Source organism: Paramisgurnus dabryanus, chromosome 15 (genome assembly GCF_030506205.2).
Source record: "Paramisgurnus dabryanus chromosome 15, PD_genome_1.1, whole genome shotgun sequence".
NCBI lineage: Eukaryota > Metazoa > Chordata > Actinopteri > Cypriniformes > Cobitidae > Paramisgurnus > Paramisgurnus dabryanus.
Genome location: NC_133351.1, coordinates 37,856,752 through 37,874,660, shown reverse-complemented (window position 1 = coordinate 37,874,660; position 17,909 = coordinate 37,856,752). Strand labels below are relative to the sequence as shown.

Genomic DNA, 17,909 nt, shown 5'->3' with positions numbered 1-17,909 from the left:
ACCAAACTGGCTTTACTGATGAGACACGCATGAGAATCGGAGAATTGCAGACTATTTTTTTCGTGAGCTCTACTGTCACACACACTCAACATGACGGCAGTGTTACCTTGCTAATATGTGACAAGCTGTCACACACACTCAATGTGACCAACGTTTTACTCTCTTGATAAACACACATTTACAAATATGGGATAAAAATCTGTATAGACTGGTCTGATCCAAAGCAGCCAGTGGTAAAGAGGTGTAAATGGTGTCTTTAAAGATTTGCAGGACACAATAGAGTGATGCGAATCGCCAACAAGCTTTACATTGATCGCTTTATTCTAATTCCCACTTCCCTATAGGTGGTACATTTTGCGCCTGACTACTAGGTAGTGCCACTCACTATTCGCCTTGTCTACCTATCCCCTAACTGCTGTTACCTATGGTTGGTAGCACCAAAAGACACATAAACCATCAACAAGTGCTGATAGGAAGAAAAATTAGTTCTATAACAGCAGGTGGAAAAATGATCTGGGGGAAAACTGTTTAAAAACAAAGAGATAAATTAAAATGTATTTCTACTAGCAGTATAAGCAGTGCAGATGAGTTTGTTATTGTTTTATAAAATGATAATGTAATATTGACTGCATAAAAAAGCACAGAATGTTAAACAGAATGATATTAAAACACTATATTATGATTATACACATAAACATGAGTTCAGATGGAAAATTCTTTTTATAGTGTCATATTTTAACAGTAAAATGGCATAACTCTTATGGTTGCAGTGTTTCTGGAACTTTGAGCTCCTCCATGTCGCCATTCTGTATAGCAATGGTAGTACCGGGCATGTGATTTAAAGCTCTAATGTAATTGGACAGGGGTTGTCATCACCGTGCAAAATCTACCCAAAGGTCGAAAAAACCATCATGCTTTCGAATTTGCATGCTTTTTATCGCCGTATCAATATTAAAACGCCTTTTTCATATCGCCAACAGGTGTTAAAGGGGACAGAGAATGAAAAACCATTTTTACCTTGTCTTTGTTGAATAATGGTAGTCTACCCACATTCACAAACATACAAAAAGTGCTAAACATGCTAAACATCTCAGTCTCATAGAAATTCCTCTTTTAGAAATGTCAGCCAGAATACGGCCCAATCTGAAAAACTAATGCTTATGACATCACAGGCATCTAACTGCCCCTCCACTTTAAAATAATTGGCTAAATTTTTTGAGTGGCAGCAAAGTCAGCCAATCAGTAATGAGATTGCAAGTTAAGCCGGTAGGGGGAGCCAAATAGGTGCAAAACCACTTGTTTAAATTCCCCACCCTAATAGAGCTATCTGAGAGAGGTTTTTAGGAAGTAGATGGCGGGTCAGCTGCTGTTCCCACACTTACGTGTCTTATTTTGAATTAGCCTAGTATAGGCTATCTGATCTTTTGTCAAGAAACATTGTCTTTATTTCCTATTTAAAGACGAAAGACAGCATTAAAAGTCGCTATGGATCCGTGGTTATGGATCCGTGTATCATTCGTTTTTGCAAATTAAAAACAAAAATGAAAAAAATAACCACCACGGGTTTTCTGATTGTGTGCTCAGATCAAAAAATGAATTACTGGATTAGACAAATTTTTTATTTAACACATTTACAGGCATAATATATCAATAAAAACATTTTAAACAGACCAAGTAGGCTACTATAGTGGTAACATATTACAGGCATTTATGCTCTCATGAAAGACTCTTACAGTCCAACTTTTGAACTTTATTCCTTTTTTTATTAATATTTATACGGGACACACACATACACACCTAAGGTTAATGGAGGTCTGCGCTGGACTGTTTTTTTTGTCCAGCTCCCACAAGATTCTATTCAGTAAACCGCTTAAAATACACTCTGTGTTCACTTTGCATTATTTCCTGACCTGACGGTTCCGCAAAACTTAACGTTAGATCTCGTTTCCAGAATCTCACATTCAAATGTCTCTAACGAAAAGAGAGAGATGAAGTAACCTATAACAATTATAAATGCTAAACCAAAATTGTGTTCGTGCCAATATAAATATTATATTAACATTGTACTGTCAGCAGAGAAAAAAATAATGAAATATAAATAATAAATTAAATAGGACAAAGCCTCTCAGTCAAATTTCTTACCAGCATAAACCAAAACCATTGTTGGTTGCAGAGTCGCTGTTCAAACAAATTGCTCCTTTGCCAAATGTATAACGTATTAAACAGATGCAAAGATCAAAGAACTATGCGTTAGGAAAATTAATAATGGCTTTATTTTAATAGACATGTAAAACCATATTTTGGCGGATTACTTTAATTTTTTAACGAATTTGCCTGCCCATTTAGTCTTAATAATTAACGGTAAACAAACTTGACTTGCTGTTCTTGAAGGCAGGTCGGACCTTAAGGTCGGACCTTAAGGTCTTAAGCCCCAAGTTAAGTAACAGAACAGAAGAAAAAAAATGAGTAGTGAATGAGAAGATTATAGAAGCACAAAGTATGGCGTGCAGCATGGAAACCGAGTGTTAAACACTACAGACAGGCTATTAAAACCGCCAGATCTACATATCTTAGCAAGCTTATAAATGAGAATCATAATAACCCTTGTTTCCTCTTTAGCACAGTTGCGAAACTGACTAGAAACAAAGAACAAACAGAAACCAATAGTAAACTTCAACACAATAGTAACGACTTCATGTCGGCTATTAGGGAAAACATCGTAGCTACCCAGGCAGCCACCACTCCACCCATTAGTTCACTTAACACTAGACTACCATACGAACATCTTGATTCATTTAAACCTACTACAATAGATGAGCTCTCTAAACTAGTCACATCATCCAAATCATCGTCCTGTATATTAGACCCCGTTCCCACAAAACTACTTAAAGAAGTATTCCCTGTAGTGTCAACCCCGGTTCTAAATATCTTTAACTCATCGCTAGAAATAGGATACGTTCCAACAGCTTTCAAACTAGCAGTTATTAAACCGCTGATTAAAAAACCACAGCTTGACCAAGGAGAACTTAATAACTTTAGACCAATCTCAAATCTCCCTTTTCTTTCGAAAATATTAGAAAAGGTAGTGGCAAGCCAGTTACGCACATTCTTGACAAATAATAGTACATATGAAAAGTTCCAATCAGGATTCAGGCCCCACCATAGCACAGAGACAGCGTTGCTTAGAGTTACAAATGACCTCCTATTAACATCCGATCGTGGTGAAATCTCAATTCTTATATTACTAGACCTTAGTGCAGCATTTGACACAATAGACCACAGAATCCTACTCAATAGACTAGAAAACTATGTTGGTATCAGTGGTCAGGCGCTAGCCTGGTTTAGGTCATATCTAACCAATCGCTATCACTTTATGTAAATGAGGAAGAGTCATATCACTCCCTGGTTAAATACGATGTACCAGAGGGATCAGTTTTAGGTCCTATCCTGTTCTCGTTATACATGTTACCCCTTGGAGACATTATCAGGAAACATAACATAAGTTTTCACTGCTATGCGGATGATAGTGATACCCAGCTTTACATCTCCTCGCATCCCAGCGAAACACACACGTTTTCTAAGCTAAAAGACTGCATTAGCGATGTTAGTGACTGGATGGCACATAACTTTCTTAAGCTCAACTCCAATAAGACAGAGGTACTTATTATTGAACCAAATCGCTACAAACATAATATGTCAGATTACAAATTGCACATAGATGGCTGTACTGTGGTGCCATCTTCCACGGTTAAGAATTTAGGCGTGATGTTCGACAGCAACTTATCCTTTGATAGTCATATCGCCAACGTCTGCCGCACAGCATTCTTCCATCTTAGAAATATCTCAAAAATACGCCATATACTGTCTACATCTGACGCAGAGAAGCTTATTCATACTTTTATGACCTCTAGAATAGACTATTGTAACTCGCTACTCGGGGGATGCCATTCAAATCAGGTCAACAAGCTTCAGCTAGTTCAAAACGCTTCTGCGAGAGTTCTTACTCGATCTAAGAAGTATGACCACATAAGCCCAATTCTGGCATCTTTACACTGGCTACCAGTTAAATATCGCATCCAATTTAAAATATCACTAATCACCTACAAAGCTTTAAATGGCTTAGCACCCTCATATCTTAGAGAATTACTATCAGAATACAACCCATCATGCACACTACGGTCGCAAAATTCTGGCCTATTGATTATCCCTAGACCATCAAAAGTGTCTAAAAGTGAAAGATCCTTTTCCTACTTAGCCCCTAAGCTCTGGAATGATTTACCAACCGATGTCCGAGAATCAGACACAGTCGATCATTTTAAATCTAGACTTAAAACTTTTCTCTTCAACAAAGCATTCACATAATTTGTCTAGTAAAGGTTCTTAACTCGCAATAGTTATTTTCACGGAACAAAGCACTCACGGTCATAACACAGACCAACCAAATAAATAAATAAAAACCTTTTCTGCATGAACACTTAAAATGAATTGCATTAAATAGTTTGCCACCGTTTGCCACTGAACCTGCATTAACGACGACAGTGGGGCTTCCGGCCTTAGTCAAACGGTTTGGCACGTATGGTCGGGTTGCGATTTTGGTGCTTTCATGTGTCTTGTGAATAGTATGCCATACAGACCCGTTTGCCACTGAACCTGCATTAACGACGACAGTGGGGCCTCCAGCCTTAGTCAAACGGGTTGGTATGTATGGTCGGGTTGCGTTTTTTGCGCTTTCATGTGTCTTGTGAATAGTATGCCATACATACCCGTTTGCCACTGAACCTGCATTAACGACGACAGTGGGGCCTCCAGCCTTAGTAAAACGGGTTGGCACGTATGGTCGGGTTGCGATTTTGGCGCCATCGTAAGTCTTATGAATAGTATGCCATACAGACCCGTTTGCCACTGAACCTGCATTAACGACGACAGTGGGGCCTCCAGCCATAGTCAAACGGGTTGGTATGTATGGTCGGGTTGCGTTTTTCGCGCTTTCGTGTGTCTTGTGAATAGTATGCCATACAGACCCGTTTGCCACTGAACCTGCATTAACGACGACAGTGGGGCTTCCGGCCTTAGTCAAACGGGTTAGCACGTATGGTCGGGTTGCGATGTTTTTGGCGTTTTCTCCTGGTCCTGTAAATGGTATACAATATAGACCCGTTTGCCACTGAACCTGCATTAACGACGACAGTGGGGATTTAGGCCTTAGTCAAACGGGTCGTCAGGTTTCATTTTCTCTTAAAGATCGGAAGGTGACCCTTATTTACCATATATACCCTCGCATTGGGCCCCCAATTTGCTAAATCCTCAACTGTGGATAATATAATTATGCCGCAATAGTTAGTCTGTCTGGAACTAAGCTGAGTTAAACCACATCACTGTGTGACACTTCAATACATATGAACGGCCGCTACGCTAATACGATTTTGTTTTTCTCTCCCTGTCTCGTCCTCGACCCGAGGACAACGAGACAAACAGACCCAGTCCCGGTAGATGTGAAAGTCGGCACACCTCTGATCTATTGGCCGTCCTTCAACGTTATGCCCAGCTGATGCCTGACCAACGATCACCGGCAGAACCGCTTAATCTCCGCTAAATCTCCTTATCCGTTCTCCCAAGGGTTTTTCCCTCCTAGGACTTATTTTTCCTCGGATAAAAGCCCGTTTTTTTTTCTCCTAGGGGGTTTTTCCCCCCGGGGAGGCAGCCTTTTTGGGCTTTACCTAGCTTCCTCTTCTATATGTTGCTTTAGTAATACGTGCACTTATAATATTGAGTCATAGCCGCAGCAAATGTAACTGCTCATGCTATCATGTATTTTGTTGTGCTATCTGTCGTTTTTCTGTGCTTTTCACTGCTTCTATTTATGTAAAGCTGCTTTGAAACAATTGACTTTTGTGAAAAGCGCTATATAAATAAAATTGAATTGAATTGAAAGATGAGAAGAAGGAGTTGCAGCTATGCGCCGAGGCATAGAGACTCCCGTTTACCATATGTTTTTAATAGTGATTGACACAGGACTGTTTCCTTTCAAATCTACGTTAAAAGTGAACTAGTTAAAATATTACTGCAGTAAAAGAGTTTATTTTGTATCATATTTTGTTGTGGTTTCTAAAAGCCTGCAGTCATTTGCGATGTCACGGAGTTTAATGTCTTCACGCGTGACGCATTGACATGATTTGCAAGGTAAATTTGCAAATGATTCATGAATTCATACCTTTGCAATTATTATAGTTATGATCGCGGATGCGCTGGTAGAGAAAGAGAACGAGAAACAGCGGCCCGTTAAGATTAAACTATTACGTAGCTATTATACGCATTTTTGGGCTAGACCTCTGGGCTAGAGGAAGAGTTTTGTGCAGCATTTAGTGCAAATATTTTTTATCTAATACATTATTTATCAGTGTGTTATACGCGAAAAATAATAATGAAAAAAGTTCAAAAGTCGGACTGTAAGCGAATGAGACCTACAGGAAAGCATGGTTGCTATTAAAACTCTTATTTAAATGTAATCTGTTAGTACCTGATCTGTTTAAAATTATTTCATTGGTATATGTCTGCTAAGGTGTTCAATTAAAATTTGTCCGAACCCGTTTTCATTCATTTTTCTATTTTTGATCTGAGCGCACATTCGGAAAACAAGTCGTTTGATTTTAGTTCAGGAAATAAATAATAGAAATACAAGTCGTTTCTCTTTATTTTCTTTTTGGTTTTGATTTAAAAACAAAAACAAATGAAGGAATGATACACGGGGCCATTTTTATAAACTGTTATTGTAAAATAAAAGTAGTATTTGATAAATAAAAATTTTTTTTTCAAAATAATCCGACGGGCCACAAAATATTGCTGGCGGGCCACTTTTGGCCCGCGGGCCGCCTGTTGCCGACCTCTGTTCTAAGGCATTACAGACCCAAACAAAAAAATGTTTGTCTACATGTCACATCACAGAACATGGATAAATACTCTGTTCAATCATTCTATGTCACCTTTAAATAAGCGCCTTTAGGTGATAAGTTAGCAGCAGACGCCACCATAGGTTAAATTGGGCTGAAACGCATCTCCACCTCCTCGGGTACACAACACACCCTGCCGGAGCTCAGCTCCGTCTCCTTCAGCATCAGGGTTTAAATTGGGCCGAGGCCGCGGCACATAGGCTAAAGGTTTCGCTGTTGTCTGCGCCAGTCTATGTGCTGTGCTGGTGCGTGTGAACTGACGCAAAGCGAATAATGACTTTTCATTCATAGGCTTCACACTTGTGCGTGTGGGGTACCCTCGACAAAAACGGATTGACCGGGTTTTTACCGCTCATTTAAACATGTCGATCGTTTTTGTCATCATGTGCTCAGTTAATCTACATCTGTATGCAGCTCTGCGTCTCACTCAGGACTAGGGATGGGAATTGATAAGAATTTAATGATTCCGATTCCATTATCGATGTTGCTTATCGATCCGATTCCTTATCGATTCTCTTATCGATTCTCATTGGGTGAGGGAATACTTAAAGTAAAGTCCAGGGACTTATAGCTTAGGGCAGTGTTTATCAACCAGTAAATATGTGATAGGACTAGGAATTAATAAAACAGAACTAGACTGACATAAAATATGCAACTTTTGGTCATGCATGCATTTGTTATTTTCTTTTGAAAAGACATGATGCTGGACAAAATACAACAAATACAGCAAATTAACCTACCGAAATGCATAGGCATCTATGTGGCAAACAGATGCAAACCCTTTACCATAAACTTAGTCACTGCTCGGCAGAGGTGGACACTACTTCAGTATTTTAGTTTCACTTTCCAAGCATCTGTGCCTTATAAGAGTGTTGTCTTGGGAAAAAATTACTTTACAAAAAAATGTTCACTACATTCTAAAGCATAGAATCATACTGTGTATTCCTTTAATATTGCACATAAAAATTGATTTAATACATAATTACATAAAAATTGTGTAAAAGTACTTTTTACTTAAGTAAAAGTAAAAAAAACTTTACTAGATTTTTAATGTACTTAAATATTAAATATAAACCAAAAACTTGAAATAATGAAATGTAGTGGAGTTAAAATCATGATAATATGCTTTGGAATGTATGTTTAAAAAAAAAAAACACTGATAAAATACAAATACTTGAAAATGTACTTTTTAGTAGAAATACTAAAGTAGTGTCCGCCTCTACTACGCCGTGAAATTTGTTTATCCTCCTCGCCTCGGTCATTTTATTCCTCCCTGCCTCTGTAAACGGAGTAGCTAGAGGTGCACGAGATACTTTCTGCAGCCTCTGAGCCAGTGTTAGAGCCAGCCAGACTCAATTTGATGGACAATGACAACGAAGATTATCCATATAGTAAAAGTTTACACAATAAAATGGCGCTCACATTAACACATTACCTTCTGCATTAATAATAGATGGCCTCCCGTTAGCTCCACTGGTGCTTGACTCACTAGTAGTGTATCAAACACGCGACAGTCCTGCAACCTCCTGCAACGCGACCGTATTGTCGTATTTTTGCGAAAATACAAGTTATTGATTCAACTGTTTCAGTGTTTCACGAAGCCTCGCTCTTCCCACCACTAATTATGACCAAACTTTGGATCGTTCTGCCTCGATGCAATGTTTGCTGCGTTCTAAACCAAAACAGCACTGCGTGTGTGTGACGTCATGACACATTTGCAACGAGAGGAACCGATAAGCGGAATCGTTAAGCAGGCATGATAACGGTTCAAAGGAATCGATTCACTGGGCACCGGTTCTTAAGAACAACCGGTTCTCGATTCCCATCCCTACTCAGGACCTCAAGAACGTGCATTCGCGCAGGATCATGACATTAGAAATTGTAGAAATGAGAGATAGAGAGGTAAGAATGGTGCACATGTCAAAAAAACTTAAAGGCGCTCTAAGCGAATCTGTGTGACGTCCCTTCCTGTTGACTTTTGAAGTGTTGTCAAACAAAACGGAGCGTAGCTAACTCCTCCCCTCCCCCTCCCTTCCATGCTTTCTGAACGAGTCATAAACGTGCCCAACCCCCACTCCCAAATCCTTCTTGTAGTTTATTGGCTGGAACACTTTGGGCCCTATCTTGCACCCAGCGCAATTGACTTTGTCAGTGACGCATGTATCATTCGTATTTTGCACCGGCGCACATCGGGTTTTTCCCTCCACAGACGCACGTCGGCAAACTAGGGAATGAACTTGCGCTCCCTGGGCGGTTCAGCGCAAAAAAAGAGGCGTGTTCCGGTGCAAACCATCCCTGATGCTATTTTGCAGTTTCAAAAAACAATTGCGCCACTGACCAGAAAAAAAAGTTTAAAGTCAGTGGTGCGTTGTGCGTTGTTCATTATGCTATTTTAAGGGCGCATGCTTGACCATAATGTATAGCGTGCACAACGCGCATACACTTTGCTTATCTAATCTACACAGATGCAACAGTTATTTTTGCAAATCATAAATTGTTACACTATTCAATTCAATTCAATTTTATTTATATAGCGCTTTTCACAAGTGTTAATTGTTGCAAAGCAGCTTTACATGAGAAGATGTAGAGGAGAACACAGAAAATCAATAGATAATATAAGAAGTAGAATATAGCGGCTAAGGTTAAACCGTACAAGCGTGCATATTAATAATGTAACTTATACAGTAAAGTGCTAAGTTAAGCCAAAGTTGGCTGACTCTCCCTGGAAAGAAAAAAACCCCTAGGAAAAAACCCAATGGGAAAAACTCCTATTAGGACAAAAAAAATTTGGGAGGAATTTATATATATATATATATATATATATATATATATATATATATATATATATATATATATATATATATATATATATATATATATATACGGTAGGGATAGGAGGCGGGTAAGCGGATTAAACTGGTTTAGCCGGTGGTCGTTGGTTGGGCATCGGCTGGTCGTCACGTTGAAGGACAGCCAGTAGATCAGTGGTGCGATGACTTTCACAGCAACAGGAACTGGGTCTGTTTGTCCACTGTCCTCGGGATCGAGGACGAGACAGGGAGACAGTTCTATTAGCGTAGGGGCCGTTCGCATGTAATGCAAGTGTCATACATTATAGTGGTTTAAGTTAGCTCGGTTCCAGACAGGCTTACTATTGCGGCAATAGCATATTACCCATATGAGGTATGTGAGTGCATTGCTCTAGACAAAAATAACTACTGCGGGAAAAGTACATTTACTGGACATTTTATGTGAATGTCTTAAGTTTAGATTTAAATTGATCGGCTGTGTCTGATAATCAAACATTATTTGGTAAATCATTCCAGAGCTTAGGGGCTAAGTAGGAAAAGGAACTACCACCTTTAGACACTTTTGATATTCTAGGGATAATTAAGTGACCAGAATTTTGTGAGCGCAGTTTACGTGATGGATTGTATTCTGACAGTAGTTCTTTAATATACGAGGGCGCTAGGCCATTTAAGGCTTTGTAGGTGATTAGTAATAATTTAAATTGTATGCGATATTTAACTGGTAGCCAGTGTAAAGATGCCAGAATTGGACTGATGTGGTCATACTTTTTAGATCGAGTAAGCACTCTTGCGGCGGCGTTTTGAACCAGCTGTAGCTTGTTTACCTGATTTGCATGGCATCCCCCGAGTAACGAGTTACAATAGTCTATTCTAGAGGTCATAAAAGCATGGATAAGCTTTTCTGCATCTGATGCAGACAGCATATGGCGTATTTTTGAGATATTTCTAAGATGGAAGAATGCTGTGCGGCAGACGTTGGAGATATGACTATCAAAAGCTAGATTGCTGTCGAACATCACGCCTAAATTCTTAACCGTGGAAGATGGCACCACCGTACAGCCATCTATGGGCAAGTTGTAATCTGACAAATTATGTTTGTAGCGATTCGGTTCAATAATAAGTATCTCTGTCTTATTGGAGTTTAGCATAAGAAAGTTATGTGCCATCCAGTCCCTAATATCACTAATGCAGTCTGTTAGCTTAGAAAACTGGTGGGTTTCGCTAGGATGCGACGATATGTAAAGCTGGGTATCATCCGCATAGCAGTGAAAACGTATGTTATGTTTCCTGATAATGTCTCCTAGAGGTAACATATATAACGACAATAGGATAGGGCCTAGAACTGATCCCTGAGGTACGCCGTATTTAACGGGGGAGTGATATGACTCTTCCTCATTTACATAAACAAAGTGATATCGATTGGTAAGATACGATCTAAACCAGGCTAACGCCTGACCACTGATGCCAACATAGTTTCTAGTCTATTGAGTAAGATTTTGTGATCTATTGTGTCAAAGGCTGCACTAAGGTCTAGTAATATAAGGATTGAGATTTCACCACGATCGGATGTTAATAGGAGGTCATTTGTAACTCTAAGCAGCGCTGTTTCTGTGCTATGGTGGGGCCTGAAACCTGATTGGAACTTTTCATATGTATTATTATTCTCTACGAATGTGCGTAGCTGGCTTGCCACTACTTTGTCTAAAATTTTAGAAAGAAAAGGTAGATTTGAGATTGGTCTAAAGTTATTAAGATCTCCCTGGTCAAGGTTTGGTTTTTTAATAAGCGGTCTAATAACTGCTAGTCTGAAAGCTGTTGGAACGTATCCTAATTCTAGAGATGAGTTAAAGATATTTAGTACCGTGTCTGACACTACATGAAATACCTCTTTTAGTAATTTTGTGGGAACATGGGCCTAGTATACAGGACGATGATTTGGATGAAGGTACTAATTTAGAGAGCTCTTCTATTGTAGTAGGTTTAAATGACTCAAGATGTTCGTTTGGTAATCTAGTGGAAAATGTACTATTGGGTAGAGTGGTGGCTGCTTGCGTAGATTCTATGTTTTCCCTAATAAACATAATTTTGTTAGTAAAGAAGTTCATAAAGTCATTACTATTGTGTTGGAGTTTACTATTGGTTTCTGTTTGTTCTTTGTTTCTAGTCAGTTTCGCAACTGTGCTAAAGAGGAAACGAGGGTTGTTATGATTTTCTTTAATAAGCGTACTGAGATAGGTAGATCTGGCAGTTTTAATAGCCTGTCTGTAGTGTTGAACACTCTCTTTCCATGCTGAACGCCATACCTCTAACTTTGTGCTTCGGTAGTTTCTTTCCATTTTTCTAGCTACTTTTTTAAGGGCTGCAGTATGATGGTCATACCATGGGGCGGGCGGTTTTTCTTTGATTCTCTTTTTTCGAATGGGAGCAACGGCATCCAACGTGCTAGAGCAGACTTTGTTAAGTTTTCCTATTATAATATCCAGATCGTCACGATTATCTGCTACATGTTTCATTTGAGACAGGTCTGGAAGAGTGCTAATAAATCTTTAGTCGTGGAAATTATTGTTCTGGCTAATCTGTAGCATGTTGTAGACTGAGCGGTCCTATCTAGAAGTATTGTGTATGACACAAGGCAGTGGTCTGAAACGGCATCGCTCTGGGTTGATATTTCGATGTCATTAATATTGAGTCCGAGTGACAGAATTAAGTCTAATGTGTGATTACGAGTATGCGTGGGCCCTGACACGTTTTGTTTAATGCGGAGAGAATTTAGAACATCCATAAACGCACGTCCTAATGCATCTTTTGGATTATCCACATGGATGTTAAAATCACCAACGATAAGAGCTTAATCTACAGTGACTGTAAGGTCAGATAGGAAGTCCGCTATTTCTTTAAGAAAATCTGTGTGGTGGCCCGGAGGCCTATATATGGTAGCTAAAATGAACGAAAGCCGTTTGTTGTTACGATCAGTTATTTCCATATTTAGCAGTATTATTTCAAACAAATTAAATTTTAGGTTGGATTTATGGTTTACTTTGAATATTTTATTGTATATTGTAGCTACACCACCCCCTCTCCCTTTTAGACGAGGAACGTGTTTATAATAATAGTCTTGGGGTGGGGTGGGGTGGGGTGGGGTGGATTCGTTTAAACTGGTGTAATCGTCTGCTTTAAGCCAGGTCTCTGTTAAACAGAGTGCATCTAAGTTTTGGTCAGTAATTATTTCATTGATAATTGGTTCTTTATTGGTAAGCAATCTAATGTTAAGAATGCCGAATTTTAACATTTCAGTTTCATCTGTTAATGTATTTTGTTCTAATTTTATGTTAATAAGATTTGTACGAGACGAGGTAAACGGTGCTCTGTGTTTATTTGTTCGAGGAACAGACACCGTCGAGATGTGTTGGTACTCTGTTAAAAAAGGCTCTATGTGCTGGGATATATGTGATCTTGACATGTCAAGGCAGCTAACAGACTGATGGGTAAGCCGATCTGTCTGTTTCATGACCTGGGCCCTGGATAGTCAGACATTATCAAAAGTAAGACTATTGGTCAGATTTCTAGAGAGTATAGCACTTCCTTCCGGAGACGGATGGAGGCCATCTTTCTTTAGCAGGTCAGGTCTTCCCCAGAAATGCTTCCAATTGTCTGTAAACCCTACGTTATGCTGAGGGCACCACTTTGACATCCAGCCATGAAGAGACACTAATCTACTGTAAGTTTCATCTCCCCGGTAGGCGGGGAGGGGACCAGAGCAAATTACATTGTCTGTAAATTACAATCTTAGAAAACTTACGTTTAGCATTAGCCAGCACTTTAAGTTTGGATCTAATGTCAGACACTCTGGCTCCCGTATACAATCGACTATGGTGGCTGGTGCCTCAATGCCAACATTCCTGAGTATAGAATCTCCAATAACCAGGGCACCTTTAACAGATGTCTCAACCGGTGTATTGCTGAGTGGAGAAAATCTGTTTGATATTAAAACAGGAACGTGATTTGGATGCCGAATGTGACTATGCCACCTGACAGTCACCCTGTTAATCAGCCGCCTAGACTCTGAAGTTGGAACCGAGCCATGTGTATTACGCTTAACACTAGGCGCGCCCAAAACAGTGTTCGTAACATTAACATTAGCGGTCTTACTGTCCTCAACTAGCGTTCGGATGCGCGCTTCTAGTTCTGCAACCTTCTCCGTCAGCCTTACTATATGGGGGTAATATGATGCCAATATTATTGAAAATGGACAGAGTAAAAGTCACAAATAGATATTACAACTTGTAAACACAAAACGCAATCTACAAATAGATTAAAAATCCACAAACACAGTCCTCGTGATCCACAAATGTAAAACAAGATCTACTAATCGTCTTTGTCATCCACAAATATAAAGCATGATTTACAAAAAGAAATCAGTGACTTGTACTTGAAAACCAGAATTTGAATGAATGTAAAGTGACTTCTTTGCAGCTGAATATCATTTTCTATTTGTAGATTGTGTCACATTTGTTTTCAGAATTCTGACACTATTGTTTCGCTTTTGTGACAAAATAATGCCATAATCGTTGAAAATGAAGAGACTACAATTTGTAAACACGAAACAAATCTGCAAATACGTTCCAAATCTGCAAACAAACTCCTCATGATTTGCAAATGTAAAACGAGATCTACAAATATATAAAAATCCACGAACAGACTCTTCATGACATACAAATATAAAATGCGATTTACAAATAGATTTAAAATCCGCAAACCAACTCTTTATGATTCACAAACAGAAATCATCGACTTGTACTTGACAAACAGAATTTAAATGAATGCAAAGTAATTTGGCTGCGCATGAGGGTCATTATATGTTTGTAGATTGTGTTGCATTTGTTTTCAGAATTTTGGCACAACTGTTTCGCTGTTTTCCATTAAAAAAATCTACAAATGCCCTCCTCACAATTTGCAAACAAACACAGTCTAACTTGTATTTTCCAACCATTGTAAAAAGACATTCTTACACATTCTGTGCAAAGTTCAGCATGCAAGTGTTGAATCTGTGTTTGCAGATCACAGGGCATTCACGAATCCTTCTGCACAAGTCTGCAGATCTTTTTGGCACTATCTTTCCGCAGAGTTTGTCACTACGATCCACGCGTGTAGTCAGCCAATCAGGGGTATTGCTTCAAAGTGATGCCACGCCCCTTCAATAAGCTCTTTTCAAAATAAAAGCTGGGCTCAATGCCATTTACCGTTGCCGGTGTTACAGCGCTGAAAGGCGGCCAGACCGGGTTATCGATATTATATTAATGATATTAAAGCATTTATGTATAGCATGGCAAATATGTAGCATTAACCTGAACTAGAACAACCCCTCATTTAAGTTATTATCAGTGCCTGACAATTCAGCCGGTTGACTGTATGCAAGTCTATTATTTTTCCATGAAATTGCTTTTGTGAACAACAAATCCGTGTTGGAAATAACATAGCTAGCAAGCGGCGTGCAGCTAATGTAGTGTGTGTTTACAACTAAGCGTTACCTCCGGTTGGTGCTCAGTGTTTTTATTTCAGGAGGTTTCTACCGGGAGGCGAATTAACACCGAGGTCATTAAATCATTAAAAACACTGCATGAAGCGGTTTTATCCTTAAAACATCAGTGTCTCTTCAACGAACATTTGCCGAGCGTCAGCGAGCCAGCTGGATGGAGTGGAGCTGCTAAGGTGACGCAGCTAAAATAAAGCAAGCTGTTGCAACGATAATATTGGATGTAACTTGCCGTAATTAAGAAAAACATGAGCCTTATTTGACAGCAGCATTAATTGAACTATTTGACCATATGCATTTGATATACATACCATGACCGGAATGCGCTGTTATTAGAAACATTTAACTGTTTCCAGACTGAGCATGGAGACAAACAAGCACAAGCCGTTTATAAAAGCAGCTGCCTGTCAGCGTGTACGGAATGAAGATAAAACGGTCTCGGTTTTTAGACCGGCAGTCTGCCGTTGCCATTCCACCCTAATCCGGACTGCAAATTACATGTTAATATTATATCCACCATTTACAATCCTTCCTTTAAGGTCTGTTCTGCTTTTAACAGCTCAAAGCTATTACTCTCTGTAGCTTTCGAGTCCGTTGTAGGCTACAGGTAAATTTTGCAGTTGTTTTAGTTAACTTTGCAGCGCATTTTATTGTCGGAAATGGTCCTGAGCTGGGTTTCCCGATAACAATTGAACTTAGCACTCAAGAGCGCTTTCTACGAGCTAAAACGATCGCTCGCAGCTGGGTTTTAAGTGCTACTAACAAGTCGCTATCCGTTTGTCAAGTGCTGAAATGTCATTTACTGAATGACTCATAATTGTAGCAGAAGCTTGTTTAGGCTAATGATCTTCAGCCGATGTGCACTAATATTTTTAAAAATATTATTAATTATTTTTCAATGACTTATTAAATGTTTTAATAATTTGTGCATGATGAAATATTCTTTTTTCATATTTAGTTAGGACTCGTCCCACTGCGCAATGCCTTCTGCATTTTATAATATAGTTTAGATTATTCATTTATTTGTTGTTTATTATCTATGTTTATTTATTATTAAGGATTATTGCATTGTACTGTAAATATTTATTTGGTTTCTTTAATTAGATGCCATTTCCCTTCAAAACATGTTTTACTGTATATTAATAATAGCAGCAGTTAGGAACCATTTATCAATTAGCTAGTACCAACTTTTACCAAAATTGTACCAAAAACATTTCCTCTTCTTTATTAATTCATGTTTAGTCATTTACATTTGATTTCTCATTTTAATTTTAAATATATTATATAAAAGTAATTTAATATATTAAAGCTGGGTTTTAAGTGCTACTTACGTGTCGCTATCCGTTTGTCAAGTGCTGAAATGTCACCAAGAATGACTCGAATTGTTTAGTCTAATGATCTTTAGCCGATGTGCACTAATATTTTTTATAATATTTTTTATTATTGTTTAATGATCTTTTAAATGTTTTAAAATTGTTTATAATGAAATATTCTTTTCCGTATTTAGTTAGGACTCGTCCCACTGCAAAATGCCTTCTGCATTTTATCTTATAATTTAGATTATTATTATTTGTTTTTTATTATCTATGTTTATTTATTATTAGGGATTATTGCATTGTACCGTGAATATTTATTTGGTGTCTTTAATCAGATGCCATACCCTTCAAAAAAAAAAAAATTTTGTACTCTAGCCTAGATGAATTATAGCAGCAATTGGTAGGAACCATTTATCAATTTGCTAGTACCAACTTTTACCAAAATTGTACCAAATACGTTTTCCTTCTTAATTAATTTATGTTTAGTCATTTAAATTTCATTTCTTGCTTGAATTTTAAATATAAATATATTATATTAAAGTAATTTAAACAAATAAACAAAGAAAACCCCAATAAATAAATATAGACTACATTTAAAACATTACATTATCTTATTGCAGGAGTGCAATTTGCTGGTTGTCCTGCAGGCGACCTTGTAACACTCCTGTCTTAAGATTGCACTTATAAATTAACGATTACTCCAGAGCACTTGTAGATCTACGATGATTTTCGAGTGCTACTTAAGCTACAAAGCTTTTGGGAAACGGCCTGTAATTCTAAGATGAATTGTACGATTGTTTTTACGATCTACTTAGCCTTGTTACGATGCTTTTGGGAAACCCGGCCCTGTTCGTTTGGAATTTGCCTGGCGCACAGCTCTAGTCAGAAAGATTAAAAGGCGGGCTTTGTTTAAAAAAAATGTAATGCATTTCTTTATATTACAATAATGAACAAGTCACCCATTTATCAAGTATTGATTCATTATTTTCACTTAATCCTTTTTGCTTTTTACAAAAAGTAGAATAGGCACGCATATTCTGCATTTAACCAAAATTATGACTGTGGCATTGAAGAAACCTTCCTATTTTAGTGAAAAATAAATAAGTTATTTTGCTATTATTACGTAGCATATATTGATGATTTTTTAATAACAAATATGACAGTTTTAAACAAACTAAGTACACTGATAAAAATAATATGAAAGAAGTGCATCATTTTTACATACACTTTTTCAAAGTAAGTTTTACATGGAATTTAAGCCTTTGCAATTTAAGCAATTGCAATGTTTAAGTAAGTTTTACAT

General features: G+C 38.1%; 1 protein-coding gene across 9 annotated transcripts in view; it reads left to right on the top strand.

Annotated features, from left to right (window-relative positions):
• LOC135758559 (plakophilin-4-like) overlaps nucleotides 1-17,909 on the top strand; it is a 192,253-nt gene that overhangs the window by 47,206 nt on the left and 127,138 nt on the right. The gene's annotated exons all lie outside the window — the stretch shown is intronic.